We start from the raw sequence: 23849 nt of genomic DNA, 5'->3' as shown, positions 1-23849 counted from the left end.
GCGCGGGACGCGGGAGGGGACGGCGCGCCGCCCGCGGGCCGGTGGGAGCCGCGCTCCGCGCCGCGGGTGTTGGGGCACCGGGGAGTCGGGCGACTTGGGTGACGGAAGACAATAAGGGTCTCTCCCACCCCCACGTGGCCGCAGTGGTCGAGTCCTTTTAAAGGGCCCGCGAGGTGGTGCTCTCGCTCTCGGGTCTGGCTCCCGGAGTGCGCACGTGTGGGGAGTTCAGTTACGGCTGCGGTGGAGGGTGGTGCGGGAGCGCGAGTGGGACGTCCACGCTGGAAACCGGAGGCCCCGGGGGAAGCGAAGCGCGTTTTCCACCTGTTCGTTAGCGCTTTTTTTTTTCTTTTTTCTTTCTTTTTTTTTTTTCTTTTGCTTAAGTCCATCCGAGAACGGTCCTCCGGCGAGCGCTCAAAGTGCCTCGCCTTCTCCAAGGGGAGAAGGTGGTGGGGCTGGTTAGGCTGGAAGCGAGTAGGATGGAGGGGAGAGTGTGGCGGGAAGGGGGGGGGGAGGCACCAATCAGCAGCCTAGCGGGAAGAGCAATTTCCCCCACCCCAGGGAACGGACACGTGCAGCCGCCCTAGAGGACACTGGCTTGGAGCCCTGGGACTGCCCTCGCCGGAGCGCGGCTGCGGGCGGGCGCGAGTGCTCACAATGTAGCTGGAAGGCTGGGGGGATGGGGAAGAGCCTGGAGACTCTGGGACGTGTGTCCGGGTGGGGGTGGAGACCTGCCCAGGCTACGGGGCTGTGCTCCGCGCGAGGAGGGTGCCGAGGCTTTAGAAATGTTAACTGCTATCTAGGACATTGGAATTCTGCTAAACCGGAAGGGAGAAATTCACCTCCAAGACAGCCCAGAAAGTTTGGAAGAACTACATTGTAGTGTCTTCTGTTTGTGTTGGTCCTTGCGCTTGAGCGGCTCTGCTCGAGTCGCAGAGTCCTGGCGGGTTCTTCAGTCCGCTTCGCCAGAAACACCACCTCTGACGTGCACTCGAATTCGGCTGTTTAGATGGGCGCGACCCTGGAAAGAATAATAGCGAGCGAGTTTGTGAGATAGATGTGTAAGTGGGAGGCCTGGCTAGTTCCTGCTCCCTCACCTATTCTGATCACTTTAATAACTAACCCCTTGTGTCTTTGTCAGGCAGCACTTAAAAACAAAAATTGTTAAGCCAAATCCAAGTGTGTCTTTTGTGAGCCAACTGATCTTAAGATACTTCATCTCTTCTCACACTGCCCTATAGGTGGGAGTTAGCAACCCCGAAACGTTATCTATCCCAGATTTTTAGTTTGTTTTTTAATGTTTTCAAAACTCAGCTACTCTGTAGATAACCTCATGAATGGGTGGAGGGGACGTAGGAGGACTCTGGAATTCGCCAGATCTCCTTTTCTCCTGGAATGTTCTGTGACCAGGTTCCCTCTGTAGTCCAGGCTAGCCTCAGACTCAAACTACTATGACTGAGCCTCCATGTTTGGCTTTCCCAAAACTACTGTGCTCTTCATGGATCACACCTTCTTCCTTTGAAAAGGGTTGCATGAAGCCCCAACTAGTGAGCAACCAGCTTTCTGTACACCTTGAACCAATTCTTCCTGCACTTCCAGGGTGCTGGGTTTACAGACACCAGTCTCTGGGTGCTGTGGCATTTCTTAACACTTGTGTCAAATCCATTATGTTCTGACTATCCGTGGTCTCCGGTCTCTCACTCACTTCTGTCTTTATCTCATATCATTATCTATCTAACCTTCTTAGCTGGCATCTCAGTTGTCATTACTAGCTAGCCTAATAGTAATTAGCAATACCAGGAAGTAGGAAGATAAGAGTGATTTGGCTCCTCCGTAATCACTGGGATACTGAGTGCTCCGTATTCCCCTTACACACACACACCCCCATTGTAACCTCTTCATCTGCTCATCCTCCTCATGCTGCCAAGAGTCCTGAAAATAAAAGGTGTTGGGAGCCTGGAAGTGCTGCACTTCTGCCCCTAAAAGGGGTCAAAATGGTTGCCACCTCCTTCCTCTGGAGGAATTTGTGTCTGAGGCCTCTCTGTCTACTTGAGTGTCCCATATGGGTTCCTGTGACACTAGCCATAGACTATTCCCAATATGCAACTCTGGTTCATTCTGGCTCTGGCTGCCCTCCTTACCACCCACAGTAACACACACACACACACACACACACTTACTTCTTGCATTGATCCCATTCATGCTCCAGAAGTGAAAGAACTGAGAATGTCTTAGGTCTGACTTACTTCTGTTGAACAACACTTCCTGGACTTGCTGACCCTGGATTCTTGACTCAGCTCTGAACACTAGTTTCACCTTTCCCTGTACTTACCTGCTTCAGACCTGTTTCCTGGACTAATTGGGAATCTAGAATAAGGACCCCTGTGGGAGTGCAAATGTGGGAATGCTTGAACACTTGGCACCTTTTGGATTGTTTCTCTTGCTCTTGACTTGTTCCAACCTAGCCTATTATTCTCTTCTCAGATCACAGGAGTTAGCATCTTCCCTACACTGTGTCTCAGTCTTGTTCTTTTCTACTCAGGAGCAGTGCCTTTAACCTCCAATGACACTGAAGTTACCTGGAAATAATTCTTTTATTCTCTCTACAGCTTCCATTTATGTAACCTCTTCTCCCTGGGTATTTTACATTAAAGGGGAAATTAGGCCTGAGTTTGAGCCCCTGAACCTACGTAGTGGAAAGAGAACCAACTACCATATGGGTGTCTTGGCACAAATGCACACCCACACATGTAGAAAACAAAAGCACTTGGGACGTAGAGACCCAAGAATCACAAGTTTAAGTCTAGCCTCTATTACACAAAATCAGATAAAGGATCGCTTGGACTACATAAAATTCTGTTTTCTTTCTTTCTTTTTTTAGGATTTATTTGTTTTATGTAAGTACACTGTCACTATCTTCAGACACACCAGAGAGGCATCATATCCCATTACAGATAGTGGTTGCTGGGAATTGAACTCAGGACCTCTGGAAGAGCAATCAGTGCTATTAACTCCTGAGTCATCTCTCCAGCCCCCAGATTCTGTTTCAAAAACATAGGGCCACAAGATGGCTGAGAGGATAAAGGTGCTTGTCACCAAGCCTGGTGGCCGGAGTTCTATCTAGCAGGAGAGAACTGACTTCAGCCAGCTGTCTCTGGCCTCCATAGGCATGCTATGGTACCTATGGTACAGAGGATGAATGCATGTAGTCTCAGCACAAGTTTGAGGGTAGCCTGAGCTACACGAATCAAGGACCGGCCTGTTCTAAACAGTGAGACTCTTCTACTGGCAAGTGCTAAAACTAAAGGCATGGGCCACCATACCCAGCCTAAATATTTAAAGTTATTCTATGTGTATAGGTGTTTACTATATACTTCTGTGTACCATGTGTGTGCTTGGGTTTTCTGGAAGCCAGGCAAAGGTGTTGGATCCCTAGAACTGGAGTTACATATGGCTGTGATGCACTTTGTAGGCATTGGGAATCAAACCTGGGTCCTCTGGACAAGCAGCTAATGCTTCTAAGCAATAATGTCTTTGTACACTGCCACACACCACACCTCCCTAACCTGCAGAGGCTCACGGTGCTTTCCCAGCAATCTTTAACTTGCTATTTAAAATCAGGCTGGCCTCAGACTCAAAAGATCTATCTTCCTCAGTCCTGTGAATGCTGGGGTTAAAGATGTACAGAGCCTTGCCTGGTCAGACTGCCTACCTTTACATAAGTCAGGGGCTGGAGACATGGCTCATTGGTTAAGAACTGCTCTTTCAGGGGACCTGGGTTCAATTCTTAGCACCTACATGGAAGCTCACATTTGTCTTCATCTCCAGTCCCAGAGAAACAAGCCCTCTCTTCTCGCCTCCATGGATACCAACCATGGACATAGTGAACTCACATACATGCAGGCAAAACACTCCTACCCATAAAAGAAACAAATCAAGAATTAAGCATAGATATGTTTATGGGTATGTGGGAATGTGTGAGTGTATGTATGTATGTGTACCACATGAGAGCAGAAGCTAGGCAAGATCAGAAGAGAATCTTGGATTCCCTGGAACTGAGTTGCAGATGGCTGTGAGTTAACAATGGGTACTGGGAATTTAACCCAGGTCTCCTGTCTGTGACTGCTTAACAAATCCACACTCAACCATTTCACTGTTTTTTGGGTTTTGTCTTGGTTTTTTTTTTTTTTTAAAGATTTGTTTATTTTTTTGTATCTGAGTACACTGTAGCTGTATAGATGGTTGTAAGCCACCATACGGTTGCTAGGATTTGAACTCCGGTCTTTCAGAAGTGCTCTTACCCACTGAGCCATCTCGCCAGCCCCCATTTCATTGTTTTTGTTTCCTTGTTTTGTCGCTTTTTCAAGACAGAGCTTCTCTGTATAGCCCTGTCTATCCTGGAACACATTCTGTAGACCAGGCTGTCCCCAGACTCACAGATCTGCCTGCCTCTACTTCCTAAGTCTTGAGATTAAGTTGTGTACCACCATACTCTGGAAAAATGTGGAGCCCAAGCTAACCTTGAACTTGAACTCTTGATCCTCCTGTCAAAACCTTCAACAAAACCTAGAGTGTGCCACCACAACCAGCTTTCATTTTTAAAATGAAGCCAGACTAACATCTTTATATTTTAAATTCATGTTTAGTATCATGGCATACACCTATATTTCCTGTACTTGGAAGGGAAAGTCACAGAATTGGCAATGTTAGAACCAACTGAAACACAAGAGACCCGATCCCAGAAAAAAGGGACTAGAGAGATGGCTCAGCAGGTAAGAGTGCTTACTGCAACCAAGGGGGGCTCGGAGGAAGGGAGGGAGAGAGAGACAGAGACAGAGACAGAGAGAGACAGACAGACAGAGAGAGAGAGACAGACAGACAGAGACAGAGAGAGACAGACAGAGACAGAGAGAGACAGAGAGAGTGTTAGCTGGGCATAGTGACATACAACTTTCATCCCAGCACACTAAGGAGGCAGAGACAGGTAGATCTTTGTGAATTTGGATCCAGCCTGGTCTACAGAGTGAGTGTGAAGGCAGCCAGGGCTATACAGAGAAACCCTGTCAAAAAATGAATAAAAGAGTGCTTACTATTATTTCAGAAGACCTGGGTTCAGGGTTCCCAGCACCCACATAGTGGCTCACAACCACCTAAAACTCCAATTCCAGGGGATCAATGCCTCTTCTGACCACCAAGCATGTGGTGCACATACACACACCAACAAATTGTTTTTAAAACAGGGTAGTCATGGTAATACACTTATCTGATCCAAGCATTTAGGAGGCAGAGGCAGGAGATCTCTGTAAATTCCATGCCAGCCTGATCTACAAAATGAGGTTCTCATAAGTGAGACTCTGGCTGAAAAATAATGATAAGTTATTCTCCACTGGTGAATTGGGAAGGCACTCTGTTGGATTCACTGGTCCCAAGGAATGAGGCCAGGAAAGTTACCATTAGGGGAGATGGAAGGGAGTGGGAAGAGAAAGAGAGAAAATGCAGAGAGAGGAAGAGAGAAGGTGGGGAAAGACCAAAATGTCTGGACTATATAGGGAGGAGCTTCTTGGGGAGAGAAAGCCCAGTCCCTAGGCTGGGAGCTTCAGGACAGAGGGCTGGGTATGCCAGGTAGGGACCAAAGGATGCTGGGAGAACCTGGAAGCCTGGTCTACTTTGGTATGTTAAATATGCAACTCAGCTGCTTGTCCCAGGTCTGAATCCCAACAAATAATAAAATAATAAAAAGAATAGTATAAACTTAAGGAGGTAGGCAGTGACTGGGATGTAAAGTGAATAAATAAAAACAATTTAATTCAAAGGCTACAGGGTGTAGCTTTTGTTTTGTTCTTATTTTGGACTTATAAAACATATTTCACTGAGTAGCACTGGCTGTCCTGGAACTCTCTGTAGAAGAGGCTGGCCGGAACTCATAGAAATCCGCCTGCCTCTGCCTCCCAAGTGCTGGGATTGAAGGCATTCACCACCACAGCCAGGCCAAGGTGTAGCTTTGTAGCAGAGTTCTTGCCTAGCTCTCAGTTCAGTCCCCAACACTGCCAAAATTTTTAAATTACATTTAACTCAGATATATTATTTATTCACTTGCTGATCATACAATGATAAGACAAGTTGAGATGGCTCAGTAGTTAAATGCTGCTGCTGGGCAAACCAGGCATCCTGAGTTTAATCCCCAGAACAAAAAAGAAAAGAAAAAAATGCAGATGTGGTGTGGTTTTTTTTTGTTTGTTTGTTTGTTTTTGTTTTTGTTTTTTCGAGACAGGGTTTCTCTGTATAGCCCTGGCTGTCCTGGAACTCACTCTGTAGACCAGGCTGGCCTCAAACTCAGAAATCCGCCTGCCTCTGCCTCACAAGTGCTGGGATTAAAGGTGTGTGTCACCACCACCCAGCAGATGTGGTAGTTTGTATCCTTAATTCCATCATCCTCCTGATGAGATGAGAGGATATTGAGAATTCCTCAGATACTCCTGGGCCTGCTACTCTGCAGAACTAGCCAGAAACTGTAAGTGACCTTGAAGTAAAAAGTAAATTGGAGCCGGGCGGTGGTGGCACATGCCTTTAATCCCAGCACTTGGGAGGCAGAGACCAGAAGCTCTCTGTACAGTGACTGGCCAACCTGGTCTTCATATGACCTTGTCTCAAAAATTAAAAAAGAGCTAGGCAGTGGTGGCATACGCCTTTAATCCCAGAACTTGGGAGGCAAAGCAGGTGGATTTCTGAGTTCGAGGCCAGCCTGATCTACAGAGTGAATTCCAGGACAGCCAGGGCTATACAGAGAAATCCTGTCTTGAAAAACCAAAAAAAAAAAAAAAAAAATTGAAAAAGAAAAAATTTCATGGGTTAAGAACAATGGCTGCTCACCTAGAAGGCCCAGGTTCGATTCGCAGCACTCTCACACACCCCACATCCTGTAATTCCATTAACAGGAGATCCAGTTCCTCTAGAATCAGGCATTCCAGTGGTACACAGTCTTTTTTTGGGGGGGGGGATGGGTTTCGAGACAGGGTTTCTCTGTGTAGTCCTGGCTGTCCTGGAACTCACTCAGGCTGGCCTCGAACTCAGAAATCCACCTGCCTCTGCCTCCCAAGTGCTGGGATCAAAGGTGTGCCCCACCACTGCTAGGTGGTACACAGTCTTAATAAAATTAAAAGTTAAAAAGAAAAAACAGATAGAAGGAGAAAACTGACTGTGAAAACCTTGTCCTCTGACCTCCACCCACGAGTTGGAGCATGAGCTCAAATTAATACATTTCATACATATGCACAGTACAGAAAAGCAAAATCAATGATGATCTTTTGATCTCTGAAAGACCCAACTAGTAGATGCTTATTGAAGCATCTGCCAAAAGCTGGCTTTCACTGCCTTGTTAGTTTTTCCTGTCACTAACACCTCCACCCAGTCCCACCAGGAATTCTCTCCTGCTGCCAAACAGATGGATGGCGGGCTCCCCTTTTGATCGTGCTGTTCAATGGCTGGGAAAGACTCCTTACAACTTGACTTCTAAGCATGAAGTGTTAGGAGCTCGCTTCCTTGATGCAATACTGCTGAAACACCCTAATTTGGGGATGTCCCCAGGCACGCTTACCCAAGAGACCGTGCACTAAATGACTGACTTTGCCAGCCCTTTTGTCTTTCCGTAGCTGATCATGCCTTTAAAGCTATCTTTTTCTTCTCAGCTACACTCTTCCAGGAGATCTCCCCTGATACTCACCGATTGTGTAATGGCAATCTACATAATGACCTATACCACAAGACTGACTGATGTGGAGCAAGGCTGGGTGTACAACCCACTTGCTGCCTTCCACTGCCTTTCTGTTCTCAATCATGGAACCCACACACTCCCAACCAGATAGGTTGCAGGCCTTTCTCAGCAAACTTCCCACATCTCTCCCAGCTCTGCTGTCTTTTTGCCATCTGCTACCTGGCTACTTATATTCAATATTAAAGACCAGGAATTAAAAATCTAAGGTTACTGGACATGATGATGACATATGCCTTTAATCCCAGTACTTGAGAAGTAGAGGCAGGCAGATCTTGGAGGCTAGCCTGGTCTACATAGTGAGCTGCAGGCCAGCTAGAGAGCTACATCATAAGATACTGTCTCAAAACCAAACAAATCCTGGCTATAAGGATATGGGCCAAAAATTCAATACTTGCCTACCAGGCCTTAGGTAACATTATCAACACTCCAAAAACAAGAAAGCTTTACTCATAACCACCTTTATTTTATTTTATTTTATTTTATTTTATTTATTTATACAGCATGTGTTTGGGTGGTTTTTCCAAAACAGGGCTGAAGCAAACAAAGACCCGAGTGGAACCATGGGCAGGATCCACTCAGGTTTCTATAAGGAACAGCCTTAACTATCCTGGCACTCACTCTGTAAGCCAGGCTGGCCTCAAACTCACAGGCGTCCACCTACATCTGCCTCCTAAGTGCTAGGATTAAAGGCATACGCCACTGTGCCCAGCAATTTTTATAATTAATTGTTATAGTTAGAGCTGGGCAGTGGTGGTGCACGCCTTTAATCCCAGCACTTGGGAAGCAGAGGCAGGTGGATTTCTGAGTTTGAGGCCAGTCTGGTCTACAGAGTGAGTTCCAGGACAGCAGGGACTACACAGAGAAACCCTGTCTCGAAAAACCAAAAAAAAAAAATTGTTATAGTTAGTTTTTCCTTTTTTGGCTGATGTTAGTGGTACATGCTTTTTGTTGTTTTTTTGTCTTTGTTTTGTTTTGAGACGGGGTTTGTCCCTGTAGCTCTAGCTGTCCGGTAGCTCACTCTCTTTACCAGGCTGGCCTCAAACTCACAAAGATCTCCTCTGCTTCCTCAGAACAGGAATTAAAGGCATGCTTTTAATTTAGTGTGCATGCCTTTAATTCTAGTACCTGGAAGGCAAAGGTGGGTAGTGGTATATGACAAACTTTTCCTGGGGAGATGCAATATACATGTCTACTCACCCTAGATAAGGTGTCCACAACAGACAGAAGTATGGACGCCACCAAAGCCCAACTTGGGGACCAATGAGTTTTATTGGAGGTACTTACAAGACTATGAGTGATGGGTAACTTAAAAGAGAAAGACTCAAAGACCGCTGTGTCACCAAAGCCTACCCTAGCACAAGCTCACCAAGCTGGAAACCTAGAGCACACTGTTCAGAGCCTGCTCTCGGAAGATTTGAGAGCATCCTTTCTAGGTACCTCAGTTGGTCTAAACCTCACCAGACCGCTCAATCAGCTAGTTTCCCTCGCTCCCAGGCAGCTGATCTGGTCTCCGAGTCTTCTTTGGAACTCAGCTTTGATCTGCTGAGAAGGGTTCTCAGCCTCCAATGCTTACTCTATCTGGGGAGAGGCCTAGTGAATCTGGTTGATTTGGGGTACTTCCTGAAGCTCTTTTGAGTTGTTTACCTTCCTGCTTAAGGAGTTTCCCTACAGGACTGAATGCTTCAATCTCTAAGGAACCAGTTACACAACAGGTGGGTCTCTATGCTTTCAAGGTCAGCCTGGTTGATCTGGTGAGGACCCCCAGGCCAACTAGGGCTACATAGTGAAACCCATCTCAGACAAAAAGCAAAAACAAAAACAGAACAAAACAAAAAAATGCCTTCCCTTCTTTAGCTGGGAGTAGTGATAAGCTACTGTAATTCCAGCATTCGGGAAGTGGAGGGAGGTCTAAAGGTCAGAAGTTCAGAATCACCATCAGCTAGATAGTAAATTCCAGGTCTGTCTGGATGACCTGAGCTCCTGTCCTCAAAATAAAAGAGAAAAGGAAGCCCAAAAGCCTTGTCAAAACTGGGCAAGTCAGCCGGGCAGTGGTGGCACACGCCTTTAATCCCAGCACTTGGGAGGCAGAGGCAGGCCGATTTCTGAGTTCGAGGCCAGCCTAGTCTACAGAGTGAGTTCCAGGACAGCCAGGGCTACACAGAGAAACCCTGTCTCAAAAAACAAAAACAAAAAACAAAAAAACAAAAAAAACTGGGCAAGTCAAAAGACCTACCAATGAGCTGACTCCCATTTCCTCATCCACACACCATCTCTAAGTATATCCTTTCTAGGTTTCTTTACATTGACTTATTGTGTGTGTGTGTGTGCGTGTGTGTGCACAAGTGTACCATTTAGATCAGGGCTCTTAATTTTCAGGAGCCACAGCACTTGTAAGCCTCAGTGTAATGCCAGTGGCTAACCCTGCACGCCTGCTTGAGAACAAGAGAAGCGGAGCTGCTGCGTGCTTTGTTCTTAAGGCTGGAAGTTTGTGCCCTTTGCTTTCAGCTGCCATCATGTCTTCCATGCCTGAAGAAGACCTGGGAACATCAGGGCCATGTGAGCTACCAAGACCTCATTGGCAAACACCTGAGGTATCTAGCAGTTGGGGGTGGTTGGGGAATGAGGGATATGTGTGTAGCATGCCTCACCACAGGGTCCATACCCACAGATACACACACACACACACACACACACACACACACAGTTTGGGAAGGTTGGTGTGAGGGATTAGCACTTGAAGAGCTTCTGCCTGACTGTCAACTTTAATAAGCTGTGGACACTGGTCAGTGAGCAGATATGGCAAATGCTGCCATGAACAAGTTTGGTGCAATCAAACTGCTACAGCATTCTGGGGGAAGGAAAACTGCATATGCAGCCTTTCACCAAGAAGTCTAAACTCACACAGTGGTGGCACACACCTCTAAGCCTAGCACTCAGAAGGCAGAGGCAGACAGATTTCTGAATCTGAGGCCAGCCTGGTCTACAGAGTGAGTTCCAGGACAGCCAGGGCTACACAGAGAAACCCTGTCTCAAAACACAAACAAACAAATAAACAAACGGCCAGATTCTTTAGCAGAAGCACAGAGAAGGTTAAGAAGGCTGACAGGCCTAGGTGCCCTGCCTGCCTGAAATCACATAGGGAAGTTCATTAAATGACCTTCTTTAAACAAAACAGAATAAAAAGTCCTCCTGACCTGGTAGATGAAGATTCCTGGCTCTTGCTGTCTTCCATACATGGGCAGCTGCTGTGCACTGGGGTTATTCCTGCATTCTGGGCTCAGGCTACAACAGTGTGGGCTAGAGTGTGTTATATCACATGTATGTATGTGTTTTTATGTACATGCTATATGCATATACATGTACATATACATATATAATTTATTTTTATTTTAAGATCATTGGTGTTTTACCCTGTAGGTATGTCTGTGTCAGGTATTAGAAACCCTGGAACTGGAGTTACAGAAGGCCATGTAGGTGATGGGAATTGAACTTGGGTCTTCTGGAAGAGCAACCAGTATAGTACTTGTACTCGTAACCACTGAATTATCTCCTCAGCCCCAAGACTTTTCCTTTTGGACATAGTCTCTTTTTTTGTGTTTGCTTTTTCGAGACAGGGTTTCTCTATGTAGTGCTGGCTGTTCTGGAACTCACTCTGTAGACCAGGCTAGCCTCGAACTCAGAGATCCGCCTGCCTCTGCCTCCAGAGTGGTGGGACTAAAGGTGTGCATCACTATGCCTGGCCCTGACTGGATCACATCTGACAGGCAGTAGAAGTTTCTTTTGTTTAGATGCTGCTAGGGCTAGAGTCAAGGACCTCCGTGGTGCTAGACAAGAGTTCCTGCACTGCCCCACATGGATTTAATACCACACACAGTGAGAGATTCTTGTAGAGGTTGCTGAACTTCGTACTGGATGGATGGGATACAAAAGGGTGGTGAGGACATCATTTCTTCCACGTGCCCCTCCTTACTTCAAGGCTGAAATCCTTATCAGAAAGTCTTCAGTGCAAGCAGGAAGCCCTGCACCCCACACTCAACCCTGAAGAAGAAGAAAAGAGAATCCTTGTCACATTTTGTTGCCTGCTACATTCTGTTCCACAAGCTGCATCTGAAAGCCAGCCCAGACCGCCCTGGGTTATTTAGTCCCTGTTCATGCTTCTCCTCTGAATTCCTGGAGTCTCCCAGCCTGGGCCTGTCTTATTGTGACACCTCCTCTTGTTCTTGACACCAGGTCAAACAGCTTTGTAGCATCTCAATCCCCAGGGCCATTCAGAAGCTGGTGAATCTTAATGAGTTCTCCCCTTAATCTCCTCTCAAAGGAGCTCTGATTCTTAATTTCTCCAACTTTCCTTTTAATTATTTTAGCTCCTTGTGCCATTCCTTTGGCCTCAGATCATCCCCACTCAGTTGAAAGGTCACATTACTTTGGTTGAAGAAGTGTCCAGGGTCATACACATTTGGCCTCAAATGCCTTAGCCAGGCCCAAGTTTTCCTGATGTGTTTCCATTCAAGACTAAAATGTACATTTGGATAGAAAAATTCTATCTCAGGCCTTGGGAAGTTTCTAATTGAATGAATAAAATAGTAGAACTGGTGGTGTAGTATAAATACCAAGTATACTCTGGTCTCTGTGATATTTGTGGTCCTAAAGTTATAAATGGCATAAGACATACTCTAGTCCAGGGTTGGGGCTCCAGTGCAGTTGGTAGAGTGCTCACTTAACATGAACACAGCCCCAAATTCAGTCTCCATCACAACTTAAGCTGGAAACAGTAGCAGCTTGCCTGTAATCTAGGTTAAGGCAGGAAGATCTCAAATTCCAGGATAGTTTGGGTTACAAAGCGAGAGACTATCTAAAAAAACAAAAGCAACAAAGCAAGCGAACAAGAGCCAAAAGGAAAGAGAGGAGTAACTGTAATTGTTCTTTCTAGGGACGGCTTGGAGGATTGGTGTTTCAGGGAACGTCCACTTTATCTGTATGTATATATCCACGTATACATAATGTACATGCTTGTAAAATGCGCCTGCCACGTGTGTGCCAGTGTCTCTGGAGCCATGATGTTATGAACCTCTCAGGGAAGGTGCTGGGAACTGAAACCGGGTCCTCTGTGGGCAGCAAGCCCTCCCAACCACCGATACATCTCTCTAGTGCAGTGGTTCTCAGCCTTCCTAATGCTGCAGGCCTTTAATACTGTGCCTCATGTGGTGGTGACCAACAACCAAAACATAATTGTTGCCGCCTTCATAATTTGCAATTGTGTTGTTATGAACTGTAATGCAAATATCTGTGTTTTTAGGGAACCCCTGTAAAAGGGCCTTTCAACAACCCACCACAAAGAGGTGAAGACCCACAGGTTGAGCTCTTGGTAGAACTGGAAGAGATCTTACCCACTGAGCCATCTCTGCAGCCCCTAGAGATGAGTCTGAATTGGTGGGAAATCCACTTGACTATTCAAGCTTCAGAACATAGGCTGGAGAGAGGATTCGACCCAGAAAGTGCTTGCTGCTCAAATATGGGGACTTGTATTTGATACCTACCACCCACATTAAAGCCAGACACAATGTCAGTTTCTACACACACCTGCAAGCACATTCTCTTATGTGAACATATTTATACACAAAATAGAAATAAGTAAAATTAGCAGGCAGTGGTGGCACATGCTTTTAATCCCAGCACTGGAGAGGCAGAGGCAGGTGGATTTCTGAGTTCCAGGAAAGCATGGTCTACAAAACTAATTCCAGGACAGCCAGTGCTGCACAGAGAAACCCTGTCCAAAACAAACAAAAACCAAACAAACTAACAGATGAATGTGGTGGTGCATGCCTTTAATCTCAGTATTTGGGAACAGAGACAGGCAGAACTTACAAGTTCAGGGCCAGTTTAAAAAGTCACATTACTGTGGTTGAGAAAGTGTCCAGGTTCATATACATTTGGCCTAAAACTCCTTAGTCAGGCTCAAGTTGTTTTTGATTCATTTCATTCAACACTAAAAAATACATTTAGGTAGAATATTCTCTTTTACTTAGCAAGCTCTAGGCCAGGCAAGCCTACATAGTGATGCTCTGTCTCAATCAAAACAAAAGCAAATAAGCAAACAGATCAAATAAGCAAACTAAAACACAGCCTGAATACAGGCTGTTGGCACATGCCTGTATTCACAGCAGTCGGGAGTTAGAGACTGGAGGATCAGGAATTCAAGATTAGCACTGGCTACTTAAGACTCTATTTAAAAAAAAAAAAAAGGTATGGTTTTACTGAATTCAACACCATAATCAAAAAACATTTTTTTTGTTTGTTTTTTGTTTGTTTGTTTTTTTGAGACAGGGTTTCTCCGTGTAGCCCTGGCTGTCCTGGAACTCACTCTGTAGACCAGGCTGGCCTTGAACTCAGAAATCCACCTGCCTCTGCCTCCCAAGTGCTGGGAGTAAAGGAGTGTGCAGCTACTGCTGCCACCGCTGCTGCTGCCACCACCACCCGGCTATGCTACTTTTTGTCAACCTACAAGAGACAACCTCAATTGAGGGATTTCATCCACCAGACTGAACTGTGGGGTTTTTGTTTGTTTGTTTGTTAAGACAAGGTCTCTCTAGGTAACTCAGTCTGGCCTTGAAGTGACAGCGATCCTCTTGCCTCTGCCTCTCTCAAGAGCTGAGATTAAAGGAGTTGGACATTATGCCTACCTGGGGCCATTTGCTTCATCAATGACTAATGTAGAAGGACTCAGCCACCTATGTGTAATGCCAAACCTGGGTGAACTAGTAATCCTGGGTTGTTTAAGAAAGCAAGCTTAGCAAGGCCTGGAATCAAGGCAGTGAACTGCAACATTTCTCTATGGCCCTGCTTCAGTTCCTGTTCCAGGATCCTACCTTGTTGGCTTCCCTCAATGTAATCTCTTAGCCAAATAAATCATTTCCTCCCCAAATTGGTTTTGGTCAATGTCTTACCACTGAAACAAAAAGCAAAGGAGAGCACAGTTGTAATGGGAAAAAAATAAGATCATTGTTTTTGTAGTAAACTTGGCTCAACCCAGAGAACATAGATTGACAATAGGTCGTTGCAATAACATGAGGTTTATTGATCCTCATGGACTTGGGGTTTGCCTACCTTCACAAGGGGAGGTCAACCTCGAACTCAGAAAGCGTATATCTTTTATACTTTACAGAGGGCAGATTCCTGCAACAGGGCTAGCTGGCTTACTCTGGTTGGTGGAACACAGGACAAAGGATCTCATCAGGCATTGGTTGGCTTGCTCGAAATTCACCACAGAAGGGGTTGGGGGGTCCTTTTGAGAATTGCTAATCTTGTTTTCGTGGACCTTAACGTCATTGCGACCACCAGTTATTTTTGTTTGGCCTTACTTAGCTTAGTCAGAATGGCCTGGTCATTCTGTCTCAACATTCTGACTGCCAGAACTTTGTTTTTACAACATGTCCTTGGCTATCTCTGAAACGCAACTTCTCAGTGTCTGAAGCTGCTGCTTGCTACTCTAAAACTTTGTTTCCACACTGCTTGCTGCTTACAAGAGCTGGAACATGGCCCCCATTTTACTTTATTTCTACATTCCCACAACTTTGTTTCTACAGTTTTGTTTTTTCACTTTATTACTTCATTTTTTTCTGTGGTATGGTTTGACCCACTCTTCTGCATGCTAGGTAAATACTTTAGTTTCTTGTTATACCATATAAAAAGAACTAGTATTTCATTTTTTTCTAAATATTTACTTTTTAAATTATGCACACGCACTTGTGCATTGACCCGTGAGGCTTGTGCATGTGTCCTCAGATAACAGGTTGTCAAACTCACTAGAGCAGTAGTTCTCAACGTGTGAGGTCTCGACTCCTCTAGGGGTTGAATGACTCTTTCACAGGGGTTGCATATCAGATCTTTACATCACAATTCATAACCACAGCAAATTACAGTTAAGAAGTAGCAACTAGCTGGGCAGTGGTGGCACACGCCTTTAATCCCAGCACTTGGGAGGCAGAAGCAGACAGATTTCTGAGTTTGAGGCTAGCCTGGTCTACAGAGTGAGTTCCAGGACAGCCAGGGCTATACAGAGAAAGCCTGTCTCGAAAAACCAAAAAAAAAAAAGTAGCAACTAAAATAATTTTGTGGTGATGGTGGTGGGTTTCTCTGGAACTCTCTGTAGACCAGGCTGGCCACCGATTTATAAAGATCTGCCAGACTTTGCCTTCTGAGTGCTGGGTTTAAAGGCATGTGTACCACCACTGCCTATTTCTAATTCATTTTTTTCTTTTTTTGTTTTGTTTTATTTTTATTTTTAAATTTTATTTGTTTTTTGTTTTATGTGCAGTGGTGTTTTGCCTGCGTGTATGTCTATGTAAACATGTCACGTCCCCTGCAACTGGAGTTACCGAAAGTTGTAAACAACCATGTCTGTGCTGGGAACTGAATCCCCATCCTCTGGATCAGTAGTCAGTGCTCCTGACTGCTGAGCCATTTCTCCAGCCCCTCTAATTTTTTAGATGTAATTATTCTAAGCCGGGTGTGGTGGCATGTATCTTTAATCCAAGCACTTGGGAGAAAGAGGCAGGTAGATTGCTGTGAGTTGGAGATCAGTCTGGTCTACAAATCCAGTTCCAATATAGTCAGGGTTCAGAGCTCTGTTACACAGAGTGTACCATGTGCATGCCTGATGCCCACAGAAGCCAAAAGAGGGAATCAGATATACTGGAACTGGAGTTACAGATGTTTATAAGCTATTATGTGGGTGCAAAAAAATTGAACTTGTGTCCCCTCAAGAGCAGCAAGTATTCCTAACTGAGAAGCCATCAGCCCGGCCCCAAATTTCATTATTTTTATTTTTTATTTTATTATTACTATTTTGGTTTTTTCAATGTAGGGTTTCTCCATTATAGCCCTGGCTATCCTGGAACTCACTCTGTAGACCAGGCTGACCTTGAACTCAGAGATGCCTCTGCCTCTGCCGGGATTAAAGGCGTGCACCTCCACTACTTGGCATGGAATTATCAAATGTTCTAATTAATTTTGGACAACACAAATCTGCAGACACTGTACTTGTTGCTAACATGAGGAACTCTGAAAATATCCGTTTGGGTGTCAATTTTGTCCCTTGTTTTTTGCTCCCCAAGTGTCTGTGATGGAACCCAGAACTCTGAGCGTGCCGGGTAAGCACTCCAGTACTGAGAAATTCTGCCAGCTCACCCTCACTTTCAAACACATTCCATATGCACATTTGAAATCTAATTTTACAACCAATCTTTCCAGGTAAAAGTTGGATGGTGAACTGTTAAAAAAAAAAAAAAGTATATTGATGGGGTTAGAGAAGATGGCTTGGTGATTAAGATCATTTGCTGCTCTTGTGAAGAACCTAGATTTGGGCTCCCAACACCACATGGGGGCTCACAATGTCCTGTAACCCCTAGTTCCAAGAAATTCCAAGACGTATTCAGGCACAGAGCATGCATGTGACACACACGCATCTAAGCAGGCAAATACCCACACACATAAAAATAAATAAAATAGAACAATAAGAACAATATTATCAATCTATTCACTAAAGCAGAAGTATATGTATGTTCCTCACACCCAGAACAAAAGGCACAGAGCAGCATTTCCTGGTGGTAATCCTGCCTGAGGCCAATGCAGTTAGAGTCATCCACAGAAAGCCTGGTAGGGTCATCAGTGATTGATTAGCAAACTAAGTAAACAAACGGCAAAGGCAGGCCAATCTGAATCCAGCCTGCTCCACGGAGTGAGTTCCCGGACAGCCAAGGTTACACAGAGAAATCCTGTCTCAAAAAATAAGAACAAACAAAACCGAAAAGGATGCTTTTCGCTAAGCCTGATTATCTGAGTTTGATCTCTGGGACTCACATACTGGAAGGAGGGAACTGAGCAACTTTCTTTTTTTCTTTTTCTTTTGTTTTTTTTCCAGACAGGGTTTCTCTGTGTAGCCCTGGCTGTCCTGGAACTCACTCTGTAGACCAGGCTGGCCTCGAACTCGGAAATCCGCCTGTCTCTGCCTCCCAAGTGCTGGGATTAAAGGCGTGTGCCACCACCTCCAGGCAGAACTGAGCAACTTTTACAAACTATCCTCTGGGGAGGGAGGGAGGGTCAGCATAGAACATGTGCTCCAAATGTGATTTTAAAAAAAAAATAGTGCTGGAAGAGATGGCTTAGCGGTCGGTCAGTCAATAGCACTGGCTGCTCTGCCCTAAAACCAGGCTTCAATGCCCAGCACCTAAATAGCAGCTTCACAACTGTCTGTAACTCCAGTTCCAGGGAGCTCCACTGCTCTCTTCTGGCCTAGGGGTCCCAGGTATGCAAGTAGTGTACGGACCACGTGCAGACAAAACACCCATACAAATAAACAAGAAAACAAACACGTTTAGAGAGAGTAGCGGTGGGGAAGAAATCTGTCAGAGAAATCACTGATGTCAATAAATGATCATTTCATTTTATTTTATTTCTATTCTGAAAACAAGGCAAGAAGCCAGGCGGTGCTGGCACATGCCTTTAATCCTAAGACTGGGGAGGTGGAGCCCTGGGTTCAAGGCCAGGCTGGTCTTCAGAGGGAGTTCCAGGACAGCCAGGACTATACAGAGAAACCCTGTCTCAAAACAAAACAAAACAAAGCAAAACACCAACCAAATAGAGAAAAACCAAGGCAAGAGAGAAACCTTGCATGGTCCATTGGCTGCCATGCACAGAGGAGAACCCAGCCTGCACTTGTTGTCATCTAAATAGCAAACGCTTGGGCACTTTACTGTGTCACACTACTTGTCAGTGGCTACGAGAACTACAAAATGACATGATGCAGTGGATTATGAATCAATCCTAGATTCATTTACTCTCAGTTGGTTCTTTCCAACCAACTGATGGTTTTGAGAGAAAGGGATGATTCGAAACTGCTGGAAATTCTGTTACTCCAATCCCAAGATGGCATGGCCACCTGTCTTCTCTTTCCTCATCACCCCTGGATCAGACTCTGTCCATGTGTTAGTGCTGGGGCGAGGTAAGCTACCACTGAGTGCAGCTTTTAGGTATGTTTATAAGAAGCGAGGCTGTGATGGAAGGAAATAGAGTGGAAAGGATTGGAGTTGGGCATTAAATCACTGAAACAGAGGTGTTGGGGAGGTAAAGACGGCCATTGTGCAAGCATGGCCAGGCGAGGGGGCTCTGAATAGAATGAAACTTTGACAGGAATTCTGATTTCATGATATGGATGCCTGAAAGCTCAGCCTCCTACCTTCAGAGGCATGTCCTCTAGGACACACCTGGCGGTCTTGGGCATCACCTGAGCTTTGTAGTTACCATGATGCAAAGTCAGGAGCCAGGGGCTTCTAATTTGATAACTTCTAATTATCTAAAGAATAATCCCCTTTGTTATGAATTTAGCTCATCTGTCTTTCATTGAAGAGCAAGATAAGAAGTCTGAGGCTACAGCCCAGTTGCTAGATTGCTTGCCCAGCATGCAGCATGCTGGGTTTGACCTCCTGCACCCCATAAAACTGAACATAGTTGCTGTAATCTCAGCATGGGGAAGGCGGCAGCACAGGGCAGGTAGAAGCTGGGGGAATCAGAAGTTCAAGGTCAGCCTTGCCTACAAAGCAAGTCTAAAACTAGCCCAGGCTATATGCAACCCTGCCTCGAAGAAAGAATAAAAGCAAGAGGAAAAGATCTTATGGCCTCTTCTGTCTGCTAAGCTGAGAGGATCCTAGTCGTTGCCATCCCCAAAGCATCTCTTTCTCCAAGTTTACTTGTGTGGTATTTATTTGTTCTTGTGTTCAGAGCCAGACTTTGGTCTGGTATCCTCTTTGGTTCTCTTTCCCCTAGAAAACTAGCAACCCGTGCTAGAAACTGAGCACCAGGCTTTATGCACGTCAGTGCTCTACCACTGATATCCCAACCTGAACCCCACCCTGGAATTGTCCATTATTGCGGTCCTAGCACCTAAAGCGGTGCTGAACCGTGGTGAAAGTCAAGCCAAACCAAAACTAAAACCATTCATTCAACCTTTTTTGTTTGCTTGCTTTGTTTTTCAGGACAAGGTTTCTCTGTGTGGCCTTCGATGTCCTGGAGCTCAACTCTATAAAGCAGATTGGCCTCAGACTCAAAAGATCACCTACCTATAACCGCAGACATTTATCGTTCCTTGATGGTAGATGTGTCCAAACTCTTTTTTTTTTTCCTAGCTTCGTGAAATATATAGTATGTTATCAGCAGCTAAACTAATTCGTAGTTTTAGAAGAATCCAAAGGAAGGTCTCCCAGGTTGAAGTCAGAAAGGTTAGACCCTGGGAGGTCCTTTCTTAGACTTATTTTTATTATTTTTTTTTAAATTATGTGTACGTATCTGTATGTGGATATGTGTGCATGAATTCACTGCCTGTAGAGCCAGAGGGCATCAGATGCCCTGGAGCTGGAGTCACCTGATATGGTATTGGAAACTGAACCACAATCTCAGAGATCCAGCTGCCTCTACCTCCTAGAGCTGGGATTACAGGCGTGCTCCACCACCATCCAGTTAAAAAACCCTTTCTTTTCCTTCATGACTAGGTATATTTCAACAGATTTTTGTTTTGTTTTGCTTTGTTTTGTTTTTAATGGGGTCCAAAACCACAGGATAAAACCTACGTTCTGGACCCTAGAGAACAGCCACCCAGTGGGAATGGTTGCATAATGGCGGAGTTCCAGAATTTTAGAACTAGAATTACAACAGAGCCAAGGTGAGCTCGGAAATTTTCACATAAAACACTACGAAGGAAAAACTGCCTTTGATTCTGGATAAGGGGAATACCGGGGGATATTTAGGAGCCGGAGTAGATGAACAATAAACGCCATGAAGGCTCTGAGTGTTCTTGGTTACATCCTTGCAAGGCCCCTACCTCACCCCGACCCTTACCAGGCACAGGCCACCCCTAGCCCAGCTCAGCCTCTATTGTGAAGGCTTACTTCCTGGGAGGACTCAGAGGAAGCTGGATCCCATGCTGGGCTCTGCTGTGCGGAGTTTCCCATGTTTGTTTTCCATTAGTGTTCAAGAGAATTCTAGCAAATTCTCACTGCTCCCCACCGTGTTCAGGAGAAAAGGGAAGCCCTGGTGTTTTTCCATACTTGGGCCAGCAAATGAAGAGGAGCCTAGAGGCCTGGATGAGCTAGTCAACATAGAGTGACCTATCTCTCAGGTGTGCTAATTAAGGGAGCTCCCAGCACCCCGGGACACTTCTGTGACCTCACCGAAGGGCTGCTGCCTCCAGCATCCTCTGGGAACCGAAGCCATCTGAAGATTGCTCCGCAAATAATATCAGACCCATTGAGTTATTCATTCCTTCAGCACAGGGCCATAGAGCAGAACCACGTTTTATTAATCTATTTGAATAAGGATATGGAATTTGGGAGTTCATACTATCTTAAAAACAGTCATGATTTAGGTAGTACTCAGAAGCTGAGGCAGGAGGATTTTGAGTTTGAGGCCAGTTAACATAATACAGTCCTGTCTCAATAACTTCATAAATAGGGGCCTAAGAGACAGCTCAGCAGTTAAGAGCATTTAACGCTCTTGAAGAGAATCTAGATTTTGGTTCTCACCTTGCATGTGGTCTGTGCTCCAGTTCCAGAGGACCCTAACATCCCAAGGTCCCCGGCAACTCAGGGAGGCAATATCCTGCTTCAGACTCAAAAGGACAAAGATGTCTCTCCTTAAAACAAACAAACAAACAAACAAACAAAAATGGCTACTTTGATATTTATAACTAAGTTTTATATTGATGAGTCACAGGACTAAGATTTTAAAAGGGCTGCTTCTCTGGTTTTCATAGGTAACTAAGTTTTATACTGATAACATTTGAAATGGAGACTAGAGCATATAGCTAAGCCACAGGGCCCTTGCCTGCTCTGTTCAGAGCCTAGATGAAGTTGGCAGTACCCCCCCCAAGTCATTTAATGTTGTTTTCCTAAAACTTCCTATTCTTTCCCTTTCTTTTTTCAAAACAAACAGGCAAACCAACAAAGCCTTTATCTTTAACTCCTGTGTATCTGCGTGGAAATGAGTGTACACGAGGGCCTGTGCCCTTGGAGACCAGGGGTATCAGATCCCCCAACCTGGAGTTGTAAATGGTGGCGACCTGCCTGATGTGAGAGCCACAAAGTGAACTTGGGTCCTCTGCCAGGGCCTTCATCATGGAGTCACCTCTCCATTAATTAGTTAATTAATTAGTTATTAATTAACTAATTTATTTTAGCTTTTTGAGACAAGAGTTTTTCTGTGTAGCCCTACTTGTCCTGGAATTCACTATGTAGACCATGCTGGCCTCAAACCTGGAGAGCCTACTGCCTCTGCCTGCCAAGGGCTGGGATTAAAGGCATGCACCACCTCGACTGGGTTATTTATTTTTGAGACAAAGTCTCATATAGCCAAGGAGGATGACCTTGAACTCCTGATCCCAAAATCACCTTCTAAATTGCTGGAACTTCAGTCAGTTATGTGCAGCCCTGCCTAAACCTATAAATCTGACTTTTTCAGACATGCAGAGTTAGCTACATTGGCTAGCTCTGGTGGCTTGGATGCCTTTAATCCCAATACTCCGGAGGCAGAGACAGTCTGATTGTGAGTTCAAGGACAGCCTGGTCTATATAGTGAGTTCTACGATAGCCAGAGCTATCCAGTGAGACCTTGTCTAAGAAACTAAAAGAGCCTGGGCTCGGTAGTTAAGAGCTGTGCTCTTCCAGAGACCACAGTTCAATTTCTGCAACCACATGACAGCTCACAACCATCTGAAACTCCAGTTCCAAGGATGTAACACCTCTTCTAGCCTCTGTGGGACACGGACGCGCGCACACACACACACACACACACACACACACACACACACACACATTCAGTCTTTTAAAACAAAATCTGTCAGTGGGGGAGCATATCTTAATCCCAGCACTTGGGAGGCAGAGTCAGATAGATCTCTGAGCCAGAGGCCAGCCTGGTCAAGTTCCAGGACAACCAGAGAAACCCTGTCTTAAAAACAAACAGGGCTGGCGGGATGGCTCAGTGGATAAGAGCACTGACTGCTCTTCTGAAGGTCCTGAGTTCAGATTCCAGCAACCACATGGTGGCTCACAACCACCCGTAATGAGATCTGACGCCCTCTTCTGCTGCATCTGAAGACAGCTACAGTGAATTACACTGGAGCAAGCGGGGCTGGAGTGAGTGGGGCCGGCAGAGGTCCTGAGTTCAATTCCCAGCAGCCACATGATGGCTCATGGCCATTTGTACAGTTACAGTGTACTCATACACATAAAAATAAATAAATAATCTTTAAAACAAACAAACCCAAACCCTACATAAATAAGTTAATTAATTTTAAAAATGAACAGAAGATTTATACATTGGTTAGATAACCCTGTATATTGCCTGGTATCTATACATCCTTACCAGAACTGGCATTCTTTATGGGAGCCGCCTGGGTGTTTCAGTATGACCAGAGAAGCTTGCTTATCCTTCCAAGGCGAGGAACAAGTCAAGGCTGGTTACCCTTTGGGCTTGTGACCACCACAGGGAGCTGAGCCAATGGTACAAGTTATTTGTCCACAGCCTTTCCCCCCTTGCCAGCCCAGGCTGCCCTCCATCGTTACAGCAACATACCACGCTGGTCTGCTCGCATCCCAGCTCTCAGAGTTACTGTCATCCTGCTTTGGAGAGGTGGTTGGGCATAAAGTCATCGGTTAGTCATCCTCCACTTCTCCCTGAGGGAGTCCAGTTGCAAACCGTCTTAGTCCTAGGCAGGTGAACTGGCTGCATTCTTCCGCCCTTCTTGGTAGTGACCCCGCCTTGTTTATTAATTATGACTCAAGAATGACGTTGGGGGAACTGTTATCAAAATTAGATAGGAAATCCAGTGAAAGCAGAAACCACAGACATACAAAGCCTGATTTCATCTCTGTGGCTCTTTTAAAACCTTCATCTTGTATTGGTGGACCCATGGTCATTTGAAAGCCATATCCAAACTTTGTGCAGTCAGTTTTCTTCTTTGGACCTAATGTGAGTTTGGGGGCTTGAACTCAGGTCACGAGGTTTGAGTGGCAAGCATCTGTATCCACTAAGCCAA

The 23849-nt window shown here is 45.4% G+C and overlaps 1 long non-coding RNA gene across 1 annotated transcript; it reads right to left on the bottom strand.

Moving 5' to 3' along the window:
- Nucleotides 1-855: 855 nt before the first annotated feature.
- On the bottom strand, nucleotides 856-23849 carry LOC116098311. The gene is made up of 4 exons (XR_004121805.1): nucleotides 23177-23849; nucleotides 21340-21449; nucleotides 11739-11806; nucleotides 856-1018 (listed from the first exon to the last, which is right to left on the bottom strand). It is a non-coding gene; the product is annotated as an uncharacterized LOC116098311 (long non-coding RNA).

Source organism: Mastomys coucha, unplaced genomic scaffold (assembly GCF_008632895.1).
Source record: "Mastomys coucha isolate ucsf_1 unplaced genomic scaffold, UCSF_Mcou_1 pScaffold20, whole genome shotgun sequence".
NCBI classification, from domain to species: Eukaryota; Metazoa; Chordata; class Mammalia; order Rodentia; family Muridae; genus Mastomys; species Mastomys coucha.
Note: the sequence above shows the minus strand (reverse complement) of the source record. Positions and strands in the feature narration are given on the sequence as shown.